At 50.6% G+C, this 15266-nt stretch overlaps 1 long non-coding RNA gene across 1 annotated transcript in view; it reads left to right on the top strand.

Moving 5' to 3' along the window:
* Positions 1-2789: 2789 nt before the first annotated feature.
* The window catches only part of LOC144782440 (uncharacterized), a 124587-nt gene continuing 112110 nt past the window's right edge, over positions 2790-15266 (top strand). The window contains exon 1 of the long non-coding RNA XR_013601152.1: positions 2790-2814. This is a non-coding gene — a long non-coding RNA (uncharacterized LOC144782440). The remainder of the gene's footprint in view (positions 2815-15266) is intronic.

The raw sequence follows: 15266 nt of genomic DNA, 5'->3' as shown, positions 1-15266 counted from the left end.
CTCCTGAGAAGTGCCAATACTCTCTTATTAAATGTATTGCAGCAGTACTGAGAAGTGTAGGTACTCTCCCTTTTAAATTAAAGAAGTGCAGGTACTCAGTAGTGAGAGTACCTGTGTGCTCCTGGGAAGTACTGGTACTCTCACATTAAATGTATTGCAGCAGTACTGAGAAGTGCTGGTACTCTGCCTTTTAAATTAAAGATGTGCAGGTACTCACTGTTTAGAGTACCTGTGTGCTCTTGAGAAGTGCTGGTACTCTCCTATTAATTGTATTGCAGCAGTGCTGAAAAGTGCTGGCACTCTGCCTTTTAAATAAAAGTGGTGCCGGTACTCACTGTTTAGAGTACCTGTTTGCTCCTGAGAAGTGCCGGTATTCTCCCATTAAATGTATTGCAGCAGTGCTGAGAAGTGCAGGTACTTTGCCTTTCACATTAAAGTAGTGTGGGTACTCAGTAGTTAGAGTACCTGTGTGCTCCTGGGAAGTACTGGTACTCTCACATTAAATGTATTGCAGCAGTGCTGAAAAGTGCTGGTACTCTGCCTTTTAAATTAAAGAAGAGCAGGTAGTCATTGTTTAGAATACCTGTGTGCTCCTGAGAAGTGCTGGTACTCTCTTATTAAACGTATTGCAGCAGTACTGAGAAGTGCAGATACTCACCCTTTTAAATTAAAGAAGTGCAGGTACTCACTCTTTAGAATACCTGTGTGCTCCTGAGAAGTGCCGGTACTCTCTTATTAAATGTATTGCAGCAGTTATGAGAAGTGCAGATACTCTCCCTTTTAAATTAAAGAAGTGCAGGTACTCACTATTTAGAATACCTGTGTGCTCCTGAGAAGTGCCGGTACCCTCTTATTAAATGTATTGCAGCAGTACTGAGAAGTGTAGGTACTCTCCCTTTTAAATTAAAGAAGTGCAGGTACTCAGTAGTGAGAGTACCTGTGTGCTCCTGGGAAGTACTGGTACTCATACATTAAATGTATTGCAGCAGTGCTGAAAAGTGCTGGTACTCTGCCTTTTAAATTAAAGAAGAGCAGGTACTCACTGTTTAGAATACCTGTGTGCTCCTGGGAAGTGCCGGTACCCTCTTATTAAATGTATTGCAGCAGTACTGCGAAGTGCAGATACTCTCCCTTTTAAATTAAAGAAGTGCAGGTACTCACTGTTTAGAATACCTGTGTGCTCCTGAGAAGTGCCGGTACTCTCTTATTAAATGTATTGCAGCAGTACTGAGAAGTGTATGTACTCTCCCTTTTAAATTAAAGAAGTGCAGGTACTCAGTAGTTAGAGTACCTCTGTGCTCCTGGGAAGTACTAGTACTCTCACATTAAATGTATTGCAGCAGTGCTGAAAAGTGCCGGTAGTCTACCTTTTAAATTAAAGAAGTGCAGATACTCACTGTTTAGAGTACCTGTGTGCTCTTGAGAAGTGCTGGTACTCTCCTATTAAATGTATTGCAGCAGTGCTGAAAAGTGCTGGTACTCTGCCTTTTAAATAAAAGAAGTGCCGGTACTCACTGTTTAGAGTACCTGTTTGCTCCTGAGAAGTGCTGGTACTCTCCCATTAAATGTATTGCAGCAGTACTGAGAAGTGCAGGTACTCCTAGGAAGTACTGGTTCTCTCCCATTAGTTGTATTGCAGCAGTGCTGAGAAGTGCAGGTACTTTGCCTTTCACATTAAAGTAGTGTGGGTACTCAGTAGTTAGAGTACCTGTGTGCTCCTGGGAAGTACTGGTACTCTCACATTAAATGTATTGCAGCAGTGCTGAAAAGTGCTGGTACTCTGCCTTTTAAATTAAAGAAGAGCAGGTACTCAGTGTTTAGAATACCTGTGTGCTCCTGAGAAGTGCTGGCACTATCTTATTAAATGTATTGCAGCAGTACTGCGAAGTGCAGGTGCTCTCCCTTTTAAGTTAAAGAAGTGCAGGTACTCACTGTTTAGAATACCTGTGTGCTCCTGAGAAGTGCCGGTACTCTCTTATTAAATGTATTGCAGCAGTACTGAGAAGTGCAGGTGCTCTCCCTTTTAAGTTAAAGAAGTGCAGGTACTCACTGTTTAGAATACCTGTGTGCTCCTGAGAAGTGCCGGTACTCTCTTATTAAATGTATTGCAGCAGTACTGAGAAGTGCAGGTGCTCTCCCTTTTAAATTAAAGAAGTGCAGGTACTCAATAGTTAGAGTACCGGTGTGCTCCTGGGAAGTGCCGGTACTTTCACATTACATGTATTGCAGCAGTGCTGAGAAGTGCCGGTAGTCTACCTTTCAAATTAAAGAAGTGCAGGTACTGTGTACCGGACAGTACCTCGTCCATTTAAAGCACTGGCTTTCTCAGCACTTTTGCTCCCCTACTCTCCTGCTCTTTCGTGCACGTGTTTAGTTTTTTTTGTCTCCACCACGTCTGCACTTCACACCAGGCGCTCTAACTCAGACCCCAGCCCCCAGAAACCACAAAAGCCGGGTGTCCTGGTCGGTTTGCGCCACCCCCGAGCCCCCAGCACACCTGCCCTAACGTCCCAAAGCCACGAGGAGACGATGGAGTCAGGTGAACAAAAATTCAAAATTAAAAAAAAGTGAGCAAACACAAACCAGGATCCGCGTCGTCGACCCGAGTCAGATGAGAAGTGAAAATCACTCTGGCAGCCAAAAACACAGAAGAGGAAGCTTGTGAGCTCGGGCCACATCTGCCTCTGATTGGTGAAGGGGTGGGTTTTTTTGTGCAGGGGGGAGGCGGGTGCCGGGTTGGTTTTGTGAGCGTTAAATAGCAGAAGGCGCTTGGCAGGCGCAGAGAGGCAGGTGGAGCGGCGAGAGGAGCTGGAGGTAAGTCTCAGCGTTCCCTCTCTCCTCTTGTGCCCTCTTGGCACTGTCCGGGCCAAGGGCAAAGTTTAGGGGGTGTGTGGGGCACGTGGGCACTTTTATGTACCGAGGGCCACGTGCGGCACACACGCCACCCCGAGGTGTATGAGGCAGCGTGTGCGGGCACGACCTCGGGGGTGACTCTTAGTGTGAAGCCCGTAGCGCAGGTGGGAGAGCTGCAGCAGCGTGGTGCTTTCTGGGAGTTGTAGTTTTCACTTAAATCGAATTACGGTGGCTTCTGAAAGGAAAACCCAGGATTCGGGAGAGGTTGCCACCTGTCTCCACAGTGTCAGGGCACCATGTTTCCAGGACTCGGAGTTTGAGGTCACTGCATTCTGGGAAATGTAGTCTGGTTTGGCATCAGCGTAACTAGCCCACCTCTTACCTTTGATCTGCAAGGGTAAAGATCACGCCCGGAAACATTGGGCCATATTATCAAGAAAGGGTGATACATTTTCGTCGCTTTTATCTGCAGGAAACTGCCGCTAAAGCGGCGATAATGGGCTTGATAATATGTCCTTGTGAGTTCCCATAGTAGCCCAGGTTCTGGTGTTAACCTGGGCTTCTATGGGAATTCACAAGGGCATATTATCAAGCCCATTATCGCCGCTTTATCGGCAGTTTCCTGCCGATAAAACCGGCGATAATGTATCGCCCGTCCTTGATAATATGCCCCATTGTGCGTTGACAACACAGAGGAAGGTGGGCTGCCTGAGAACGATATGGCGCCACCACGGGAATTATGTGGCATTGAGGCTCAATGATGCGGCGAGGCTGACTGAGGTGTGCAGAAATAAAAGGTAAATTATGCGGTGGGATACAGCGCTTTATCTGGCAGTATAATTTCACTATTTTGTCGTTTTGACTCCTATTAAAGTTATCTGAGCTAAGATTTCACCTCATCAACGTTTCTAGAAGAAAAGGATTACTGGGGCAACTCTTTTCCGATGTGTTCAGCATCTGGAAAGGGCGGTAATTCGTCTTTTTCTGTCCGCACCAGCGCTTTTGGCATCATCCTTACGACAAAAAAAGCCTCCCTTGTTAGCGGCAGTTTAACACCTTAGTAAACAGGGAAAGGCGGTTAAAAAGGGAGCAAGTTAGCTTTTTTGCAAAGGGCCTTCGTGCGTGTTGTGCTGTTGTGCGTGTGTGTGTTTTTTTTTTTTTTTAAATTCAGTTCGAGCTAGAAACTTTTTGTTCTTTTGCATCTGCAAATGACGTAATAGCAGATTATTTCTTACATCCGTAAGTCTGCTGAAAACACTGCGATTTAAGACTTGCATAGTCCAGTGACCCTGGTACAGAAAAACCAAAGCGTGACTAGTAGCAAGTACACCCACCCCGCGCCCAGGGGTGTGCCGCTGTCTCACACAGTATGTAGGAACTATTCCTAACCAGTTTTTGTTATTTTTCCACCTGTACTTTCGACCACTTAGACTCGCAGACGTTTAGTGGAGAGGTTGTCTGTCTTATCATGCAGTCTGTCCTCCTTTCTTTCTTTTTTTTTATTGTTAATTTTTTATTTTATTATATAAATCAGTTATTTGGCTATGGGATGTGTTGGTGGAATTTGAATGTACCCTGAGCAGAGCTCCCAGCATGCACCGGTTTGTTAAATGAACGCCCGGGGCTGGAAACACGGTGTTCTGTGGACTTTGGACATCCGTAAGAACGAGGCCTGTGGTGGACAGGAGGGGGGCGGGGGTAGAGTGGAGAACACGGTCTTCTAATGCATGACTTGCTCTGGACAGCGGAGACCTCGAGGTCTCTGTAGATGCTTTTATTTCACTCTTCAGGCCTATGTGCATGCATTTTATTTCTCTCTCTTCCTCTGTCTGACATTTTGGGTCGCCCCACCTCAGCTGTGATTGGTTAACTCAGACTAAATGCATTGCCTGTAGATTCGAGGTATTTCCATGTTGTTTTCCAAATTATAAACTAAATATTACAAGTCCCAGAATCTAAAGAGAAGCTACTCGCACCTGCCACGAAACCAACTCAAGCCTTGTGTATCGTGGGAGGTATTTATTTATTTACTTTTTCACCTAGGGAAGTTTTGCAACCCGGAGATCGCAGAGCCGGACTGTGGGGGGGGGGGGGGGGGGGGGATGCTAAAACCAGCCCGGCTCACGCCGTCTCCTCGCTCAATCTCTTTCCATCCATTCTTTTCCTCTCCTTCTCTCTGTCCCTCTGTGGTCGGGTTCTCTCTCCCCCTCTCTGGAGCTTCCAGGGTCTCCGGCCCGCTGGGGAAGTGCCCGGTGGATTGAAAGGCCCGTCCGGCCCTGGCTGATTGCTTCACTGCACCACGTGCTGTGAGGACTTCCCTTCCCTCCTCCAAAGGTTCTGTGGCGCTCGCGGGTTGTTGCTTGTCGTGGAGGGTGGTTTGCACGTTTCCCTTTGCATTCTGGGACTTGTAGTGTTCTGTTTTTATATTGATGAAAAGTAATGACGGAGTGCCACAAAATGGAGTAAGGCAACATGATAGTGTGGGCTGCTCGTGCCAGGCACGGGATCGACTCGAGACCTTGTTGCATTCTGGGACTTGTGGGTTTTCATTTAACATTGCACATTATTTGAGCCTATTTTTGCAAAGTGTTGTTGATTGACAAAAACAAATTTAGGTAATGGTATGACAAATGGCGTGGGGGGTCACTTGTTATGTGTGGCTCTGGCAAGTGGGGCTTACACCCCCCTGAAATATAGCAGATGCTGTTCACCCTGCATGCCCCCTGACACCCCTCCCCCACCAATGTGCTGGTACTAGTATAGCCCCACTGCAACGAAGTGCTGTGTGTGTAAGTATGTGTGTGCATATATATATATATGTGTGTGTGTGTGTGTGTATATATATATATATTGCAATGCTGCATGCTTCTAAAGGACCCCCTCTTAATACTTTGTATGTTAAAATTCCACGTCAGAACCCCCTTAGAGTGTCCGCCCTGAGACCCGGGCACCATCTGACCTCTGACCTCTCTGCCCTTCAGGGACGCTTATAGAGGCGGCGGCTGTAACCCAGACTGGTGCTACCTGAACCCAGTCATGTCTAGGAAGTAACCACTTCACTTCGCCTGCGCGGTGTAGCGCATAGACTGCCATTAGAAGGACCTCGAAGCGCTGGCCGCCCGGAGCGCCTTTCCACGCAGACCCGAGGGTTCCATTGCCTCTCAGCGGTCCTGTGATGTGTTTTCGGATTTGTCTGTGTGCTCGTGCTGCTGTGGTTTTTGTGATGGTGAGGACACGGCTGGGTCTCAGATGTGGGTGTGTTGATGGGTGGGTGGTGGTGGTTACCACTTCTCGTGGGCCTGGCATTTAGCTCAGCAACATCCTTCGCAGCTAGTGGTGGTGTGAGTCTGGTTGTGCTGGCTGTGTGGTGTGTATTTAGCTGTTTGGAACATGTGTTTGGTGTTTTTGTGTCTGTGCATGTGTGTTAAGTTGTGTTTATTGTGGCTTGGCACGATGCAACACTGGGCTGGTGGAAATGCTGGTGCATTCAAGTTGTGTTGCCAGTCTGTTTTCAGGTTGCGGTGTGTTTTTGTCTGGTGTGTTCCTGTGACCTCCGTCTCCATGAATTCCCTCGCTGCCACCCTCCAGCAGAGCCCCTCAACTCTCCAAAGCCCCTCGCTGACATCCATTTCAGTTTTTTATAGCGCTACTCATAGTTCAATTACCCTATTGTTATCAGCATGGTACAAGTTTTTTTTACAGCAGGCACATTAACCCTCTGTGCTATTTTGTGATGAGTCAAAATTGCCACGAGGCAAAACTCCGATCTCTTTCCAGAAGGAACATTAATCGCCAGAATTATCTTTACATTTTTATTGCTGCCTGAAAACTGCTGTGGTAAAAAAGGGGGTGGTGATGGACGGAGCATCCGAACCAATCAAACACTCACACCCAGTCAACAGATCTGGGTTTAATCCATCACCGTTCTTTAGCCCACTCTGCCCCCCAGTTCAGAAATGGCCATATGCAAATCAGTCCGACCCTGTGCCTCATGGGAACAGTCCAGCCCGAACTGCTGGACACACAAGGAACTTTGCAACAGGTGCTTTAAAATCATAATTTATTTTTAAACACAGCACCCACCCCCCTCCCACCAGGTCGGCGCCGGTTGTATCAGTTGCCCTGGGTGGCATAATTCATCGGGCTCCTTTGTCAGCGCCATCCTGGTGCTTGGCGGGCTCGTGCTGGGGTCACAGTCTTTCATCTTTATGCCCTGGTGAAAGTGTCGCTGTTTGAGCTGTGGTGTTAGGAAAGGCAACATAAAAATCCCTTTTACGTCCATTTTTGGAGTCTATCTCTTTACCAGGGCCCTGGAATTATGCCGCAGGAGAGGGCCAAAATTATGCTGCAGGGCTGAGTATATTATGCAGCAAGGAAAAGCTAATTATGCAGCATAATGAGGCACATTTTGTAATGGTATTTCTTCATTTCATTTTTTTTCTACTCGGTAAGACTATCTGGACATTGTTTGTACCTCATTAGTGCCAGTTTAACATCCAAATTTAGCAATAAGCCACAAGGCGTGCAGTCCAGCTGTGCAAAGGGCCTTCCACTCCACTGCAAGATGTAATCGCATTTTTGTAACTTTTGATCCGTTTGAGCTAGAAACAACTTTTGTTATTGTTAAAATCTGTTGATTATGAGGCAGATGATGGATTATGTGGCAGTTGCGGCAAATCAATCATTATGCGAAAATCACCCCAGCCGCACAATCTCATATTTCCAGTGGGCCTGCTTATAAGAGGTTAAAAACAAAGGACAAAGGAGGAGGTCAGTAGTTACTATGACGCGTTCTTCACCATCCTATCCGGGTCTACATGTTTCAACCCTAAATTGGTGCACAATGCATCCAGTGGCCTTCTTCAGGGCCAAAAGATCCCTGAGGTTAAAAACAAAGGACATAGGATAGGTGACGGTCAGTAGTTACTATGATGCGTTCTTTACCATCCTATCCGGGTCTACATGTTTCAGCCCTGAATTGGTGCACAATGCATCCAAGTGGCCTTCTTCAGGGCCAAAAGATCCCTAAAACAATCTAGATATCCTGATTCTAGTGATAGTTAAGAAAAATCCCACCTTTATTAGTTACTGTCGGGTATCCCTGTCGTCTTACTTCCTTAACTTACTCTCCAGGAGACTGCGGAATTGACAGTGCAATGTTTTGCCAGTGCTTTCTGTTCGCTGCCGGGCCTGCGACCCGATCTGTGTGGACCAGGCCCACGTGGTCCTCCCATACTCCAAATCTGTGCCCCAAAACCCCTTCCTAGCGCTTAGAATCAACCACAGAGTGAGGTAATAACTTAATATTTCCTTCTTTCCCTCCTCCTGTCCAGCCTTCCTCTCCATGTGCCGCTCTGCGCCTCTAGGCGCTTTCCACCATCTCTCTGAGGTGATGTACACCCTGTACAAGAAGAGAACCTTTTGTCCTTTCTTCCCTCTGCCCCGCCCTCCGTATCCTCGTCTCCCCTTTACATAGGGGCCGATTCACAGAACTAACTTAAGACAAAATCCTAAACTTACTACTTTTGGTATTCACAGAAGTTAGGATGTTGTCTTAAATTTGTCTTAAAACAAACTTAAGTCTGTCTTAAGACAAACTTAAGAAAAAATCCTGGCTTCTGTGAATACCAAAAGTAGTAAGTTTAGGATTTTGTCTTCAGTTAGTTCTGTGAATCGGGCCCCAGTCTTTCCATTTTAGCGCTTTGAAGCAGCTTTAGAGCAGTGCAAAGCGCTAGCAGGCATCCTTAGCTGAACAATGGGGCGGAGTCAGGAGCACGAACGGTTATTGTGAAATGGAGTTTCTCTCAACAAACATTGGCTACAACCACATGCTCGGTGCACACATGGTCGTCGTGCACATTTCCTCTTTTGTGAATCCCATGTGTGCGTGGGCTGGAGGGGGCTTCCAGGGCCCCGCCCACGTGGGTGCACGAGGGGCCACTCTGTGCCCGTACACTTGCTGCTTTTCAGTCAAAATCATCACAATTCAGACCTTCTGCCTTAAAGTCTTTTGGACAGGAGTCGAACTGTTCAGATCTGTAATTTGTACATTTTTTTTGTTGAAAAATAAATTGTTTGAAATAGTCCGAGGGAAGCACTTTAGCTTAAAATAAGTTGTTTTCAAGATCACATTTTTGACCTAAAATTTAGTGGCTTACATTTCCGAGCACATTTCTAAAACCAATGTGATTTCGTTCACTTTTCCTGGACAAAAGAGATACATCCGGGCCCCGTGGCTAGTTATTGCTGCGCACGGATAGCATACTTTTTCTTATGTATTTTTACTTAGCAGAAAGTTTCACGGCGCTTCTAATTAATGCTCTGTGAATATTTTGCTGGCCTGAAATGCATTGTTTTAATGTTGTCTGGAGGCGCGTTGCAGCCTCTTGAAGTGGGTGCTGCGTGTTCTGGTGGCGCCGCCCGCAGGGGGTGCCCCGCAGTTCCCTGACTTCGCTACCGTTGGCACCGAGGGCACATCCGTGTCTCCCGGGGCCCGGGCTCCAGGGCTGGCGTCTGATCTGTGACGAGGGACCGGTGCCAGGCTGCTGTGGCCGCTGCCGCCTCCTGTACGTGGCACCCCGGGCTGTGAGCAGCTAACCCGCATTGTGCCCAGCACCTGTGCCCGGTGGGTTGGCACGGGGCGCTTTGCCCGTAGGTTTTGGTTGGAGATGGGCCAAGCGTTGCCGTGTGTGTGTCTAATTAGACTGCTGCGTGTGCGTTAGGCGCCTCGAGGCCTAGCGCCACGCTGCTAGAGTTGTGACGGCCCTGGGCTTGCAGCAGGCTGGCATTGCAGGGTAGGACAGGGCCCTTAGCTCCGCGACCACGAGACATTCTGGGAATGTGCGCTATACAATTGTAGCACCGAGGTATGCAATTGTAGCAACTTACGAAGGATGCAGATTGAATGCGTGACACTGGAGTTGCAGCAATTGCTGTGTCACGCATGGCGTTGCGTGACACATTATCAACGCGTAATTAAAGTCCACATTTGTAAAGCGCACAATCACCCGTAAGGGTCTCTAGGCGCTGGGGGCCGTCGGGAAGATTAAGCGAGCTATTGCCCAGAGTCACATGGTGCTGGGCTAACCTGCCGCCGGAGCCGGGGATCGAACCGTGGTCCCCAGATTCCAGCGTCAGTCGCCCTGGCCGCGGCGCCACACCTCTCCCCGTATGTCACTGGGAGGAGGATGTTTCCAGGGTGCAGGTCCAGCGCCTTAACACGGCACCGAAGCGCTATTGGAAGTCTGGTGTCTGCCTGCAGGATGAGGGGCGTGACGGTCCTGCCTCAGGGAGTAGGCCCACTGGTGAACAGGAGGCGTTCTGGGCCCGATTCACAGAACTAACTTAAAACAAAATCCTAAACTTACTACTTTTGGTATTCACAGAAGTTAGGATGTCTTAAGTTTGTTGTCTTTAGACAGACTACTAACTTAAGTCTAGTCTGTCTTTAGACAGACTACTAACTTAAGTCTAGTCTGTCTTTAGACAGACTACTAACTTAAGTCTGTAGACAGACTACTAACTTAAGTCCGTCTTTAGACGGACAGACTACTAACTTAAGTCTGTCTTTAGACAGACTACTAACTTAAGACTGTTTTAAGACAAATTTAAGACAAAATCCCAACTTCTGTGAATACCAAAAGTAGTACGTTTAGGATTTTCTCTTAAGTTAGTTCTGTGAATCGGGCCCAATGTCTTTCTGGGGCTCAGAGGTGTGACTTGCCGCACTTGCGACACACCTGCGCTCTCAGACCTCCATAAGGAGCAGGGCCTTGTGTTCACTCCAGTTGAGGCTGGCACGTGGCACACCACAGGGGCAGAGGTTGGCCACCGGTCACCTGGGTCTCCAGGCCACACTGCAGGTTCAGGGCTGTGACCCAAATATTTGAATATATGGGTCACTTGAGGGAGTTTAGGTGAGTCCCGTCTTCACATTTGTTATGCGTCATGACCAGCGCTGTGGGTTTCGGGTCATGGCGCTATAGCGGGCCACAGGAGAGCCATGTGTTCTGACGAGTTTAAGGGGGGGTTGGGGTGTCCTTTCCAGCAAGGGGGCAGCGGTTGTGTGTCACAATGAGCTCGTGTGGGAGCTGCAGTGACACGTCCAGGACATGCTGGCGTGGCGGAGGCACACGGCTGCCACCCTGCGGTGTCACTCGAGGCCAGCAGGGGGTCACGCACAGGGCGCACCCATGGTGCAGCATGAGGCGTGACATGGCTGCACCAGCACATGCACCAGGCAGGGGCAGTAAAGACCGGCTCCAGGCAGCACGGGTCTTTGGCGGTTCTAGGGGAGGGGTCACGCATTTTCTTTCTACCGGCCCTGAAGGATCAAGGCGTGACGCTCACTCCCACAGAGGATGAACCGTAGACTCCTGGGGACCTGGCTTTTTGAACAGTAGCAGCATTCCCCACCCCTTAGCGCCTTGAGACCCTCACGGGTAAGTAGTGCGCTTTACAATTGCTTTGATTGGTTGAATGCTAGGGCTTTGCGCCCACTGATTGCACTTCCTTGTGAGATCCCCCAAGCTGGTTGGTGAGGGAAGGGTAATGGGACCAGCCCCCCCCCCCCACCAAATATGTTAAATTTGCATAATTCCTGGCTTTTCCTGCCCATTCGTTGTTTTGTAGGGACCCCAGGCAGGGTTTTCGGCAGGGCTCGAGTCGGGGTACCACGCGGGGGGACGGCACCCCCCCACTTATTTTACCGGGTGGACGCGTCCCCCCCCTCCCCTGCCAAACAGCTGGACTCAGCTGGACTTCACTCTTTGGCCTCTCTGGGACGAGATCGGAGCTCACAGCACGCTGCTCCCGCGCCGGCTTCTCAGATGCAATCGCATCTAAGGGGTGAGCAAGGGGCGGCAATGAGCGCGGTGATGGTGCAATCCACCTTTCGTGACGTCACTTCCTGTCGTGGCATCACTTCCAGTGACAGCGTTCCCCCACTTCTTTTTTAGGCCTTGTGCCCTGGTTTTCAGGTGTGTGGTTGCCAGGCGAGGCCTCGTGATTGGGTACTGTCCAATACCAGCGCGAGGCAGAAAGGCCACGTCAGATCCTGCAGTGTAAAAGTCCAGACGGATGTCGGGGTTCGTGAAGGCCCCCACGCTTCCAAGCTGTAGGGTCCATGCAGAACCTGCCCCCCTCCCTGCTTAGTTCAGAGGAGGTGCTGAGTTTGAGTCAGAGGGCAGGAGTGAGTGCCAGCAGGAGTATGGAAACGTGAAAAGGACTTTTTAATTTTTTTTAAGTAGTATGGGGGACCCCAAGACCTTTACATTTTACCTGATAAGCCAGGAGTGCTCAGAGGCCATGCTGGATGTACATTGTTACAACGCATGCTTTTACCACGCATGCTTTTACAACGCAGGTTTTTCAACGCAAGTCGTTACGACTTGCGTTGGGGGGCGCTGGATAGTGAATAGTTTAATTTACGATTCCAACTCCAGTCCCCGTGGATAGTAGGGAAGGTGTTGGATAGTAAATTAAACTATTACCTATCCTAGAGCGTCCCCAGCGCAATTCGTTGTAATGGTTTGCGTTGAAAAACCTGCATTGTAAAGGCACTGCGTGGTAAAAGTTGCATCGTAAAGGATGTTTCCCGGCCATGCTCTTCTCTGCCCCCTCCTCCTCATGTCCTGCTCCGCGGGTTTGCCGCCTACATCGCTGCAGGGTAGGGCGGCCAGCCACGATTGAATCTTTGGCCCTATACTAGAAGGCGGGAACCGCTGTGGGGTCAGTGTGTTCTCAGGGGCGTAACTTGGTCAGTAAGACTGAGAAGGTGGGGAGGGCTTCAGGTTTTCCAACAATCATGCTGGCACATAATGTTAAAATACATTCTACGACAAGCAGGGCGCGTAGAATGGGCTTTGGGGATAGTAGAAGTCGAGGAACGCGGATTGGTAGGGGGTACTGAGTGAAAAAAACAATATTTTGTAAAGTAGCCAGCATTTTAAGATTTTTTTTTTTAAAACCGAGAGAGTGTGTGTGTTTTTGTCAGCGTGTGCTATTTATCTGAAAATACATTTATTAAGGGGTATAATCCCACCAAAGTTTCTCCCTTGAGTGTTCCCATATTCGGGGGCAAGTGATTCTGGCCCCCAGCCTGGGCGTCGTCCACTAAAGCGGCTGGAAGTGACCACGGCATGGACGAGGAGAGCAGCCCTGGCGTTTCATAGCTCAGCCTTGGAAACGTGGCATGGGCCCGTGGACTGGGGCTAGAAGCCCTCCTCCCAGAATCCACCTCTGCCCCTAAATGCCCCACAGCCATCTGTTCCAGAGAGTTGGTTCTCCTGCACACCCGGGCGGCCAGTGTATTGGTCTTCAGCATGGAATCTGCTCTGTCCAGACCCCAGGCACGTGAGGGCCTGGACACTGTGGCCCTCTATCTTGAAGGACCCCAGAGTCTTAGGGTTTGGGGTAGATGCTATGGAGGGGGTTGGAGCAGGTACTCTGCCGCACCACAGCTGGTTTTGGGGCTGTGACCTTCCTCAGATAGAAACGGTGGCCATTTGTCACGTTTTGGAATTCTGTAGAGCCAGGAGGTGGTCGTATGATGCAAGGGCGTGTAAACATCCCCTGCGTTGTCTTTTGTTCTTCCAATTATAATCCTACTTTTTTTTTCTCTTTAAAATAACTTAGAAATAGGGTAGATGACCCTTTGAATATTTCTGAAGTGATTTCTTGTATTTATTGTTTCAAATGTATAATTCCGGTGGTGGTGAGGGTAGACATACTGTCTTTTGTTAATGTTACCCCTTGCTCCCTCACATACTCACATTTTCCTGCCAGATGGATCTAAAAAATATGAGCTATGTAGTAACTAGCCTGTGTGCAGCCACGCTTGGGCGCAGCCATGCTTGGGTGCAGCCACGCTTGGGCGCAGCCATGCTTGCATGCTTGGGTGCAGCCACGCTTGGGTGCAGCCACGCTTGGGCGCAGCCATGCTTGGGCGCAGCCATGCTTGGGTGCAGCCACGCTTGGGCGCAGCCATGCTTGCATGCTTGGGTGCAGCCACGCTTGGGCGCAGCCATGCTTGCATGCTTGGGTGCAGCCACGCTTGGGCGCAGCCACGCTTGGGCGCAGCCATGCTTGTGTGCAGCCACGCTTGGGTGCAGCCACGCTTGGGCGCAGCCATGCTTGCATGCTTGGGTGCAGCCACGCTTGTGTGCAGCCACGCTTGTGTGCAGCCACGCTTGGGTGCAGCCATGCTTGCATGCTTGGGTGCAGCCACGCTTGGGTGCAGCCACGCTTGGGTGCAGCCACGCTTGGGCGCAGCCACGCTTGGGCGCAGCCATGCTTGCATGCTTGGGCGCAGCCACGCTTGGGCGCAGCCACGCTTGGGCGCAGCCATGCTTGCATGCTTGGGTGCAGCCACGCTTGGGCGCAGGCATGCTTGGGTGCAGCCATGCTTGCACGCTTGGGTGCAGCCACGCTTGGGCGCAGCCACGCTTGGGCGCAGCCATGCTTGCATGCTTGGGTGCAGCCACGCTTGGGTGCAGCCACGCTTGGGCGCAGCCACGCTAGGTCGCAGCCACGCTTGGGTGCAGCCACGCTTGGGCGCAGCCACGCTTGGGCGCAGCCATGCTTGCATGCTTGGGTGCAGCCACGCTTGGGCGCAGGCATGCTTGGGTGCAGCCACGCTTGCATGCTTGGGTGCAGCCACGCTTGGGCACAGGCACGCTTGGGCGCAGCCATGCTTGCATGCTTGGGTGCAGCCACGCTTGGGCGCAGCCACGCTTGGGTGCAGCCATGCTTGCATGCTTGGGTGCAGCCACGCTTGGGTGCAGCCACGCTTGGGTGCAGCCACGCTTGGGCGCAGCCATGCTTGCATGCCTGGGTGCAGCCACGCTTGGGCGCAGCCACGCTTGGGCGCAGCCATGCTTGCATGCTTGGGTGCAGCCACGCTTGGGCGCAGCCACGCTTAGGCGCAGCCATGCTTGCATGCTTGGGTGCAGCCACGCTTGGGCGCAGGCATGCTTGGGTGCAGCCATGCTTGCATGCTTGGGTGCAGCCACGCTTGGGTGCAGCCACGCTTGGGTGCAGCCTGGGTGCAGCCATGCTTGCATGCTTGGGTGCAGCCACGCTTGGGTGCAGCCACGCTTGGGTGCAGCCACGCTTGGGCGCAGCCATGCTTGCATGCTTGGGTGCAGCCACGCTTGGGCGCAGCCATGCTTGCATGCTTGGGTGCAGCCACGCTTGGGCGCAGGCATGCTTGGGTGCAGCCACGCTTGGGTGCAGCCATGCTTGCATGCTTGGGTGCAGCCACGCTTGGGTGCAGCCACGCTTGGGTGCAGCCACGCTTGGGTGCAGCCATGCTTGCATGCTTGGGTGCAGCCACGCTTGGGTGTAGCCACGCTTGGGTGCAGCCACGCTTGGTTGCAGCCACGCTTGGGTGCAGCCACGCTTGCATGGTTAGG

Source organism: Lissotriton helveticus, chromosome 9, assembly GCF_964261635.1.
Source record: "Lissotriton helveticus chromosome 9, aLisHel1.1, whole genome shotgun sequence".
Classification (NCBI taxonomy): domain Eukaryota; kingdom Metazoa; phylum Chordata; class Amphibia; order Caudata; family Salamandridae; genus Lissotriton; species Lissotriton helveticus.
This window is presented reverse-complemented; position numbering and strand designations above follow the sequence as displayed.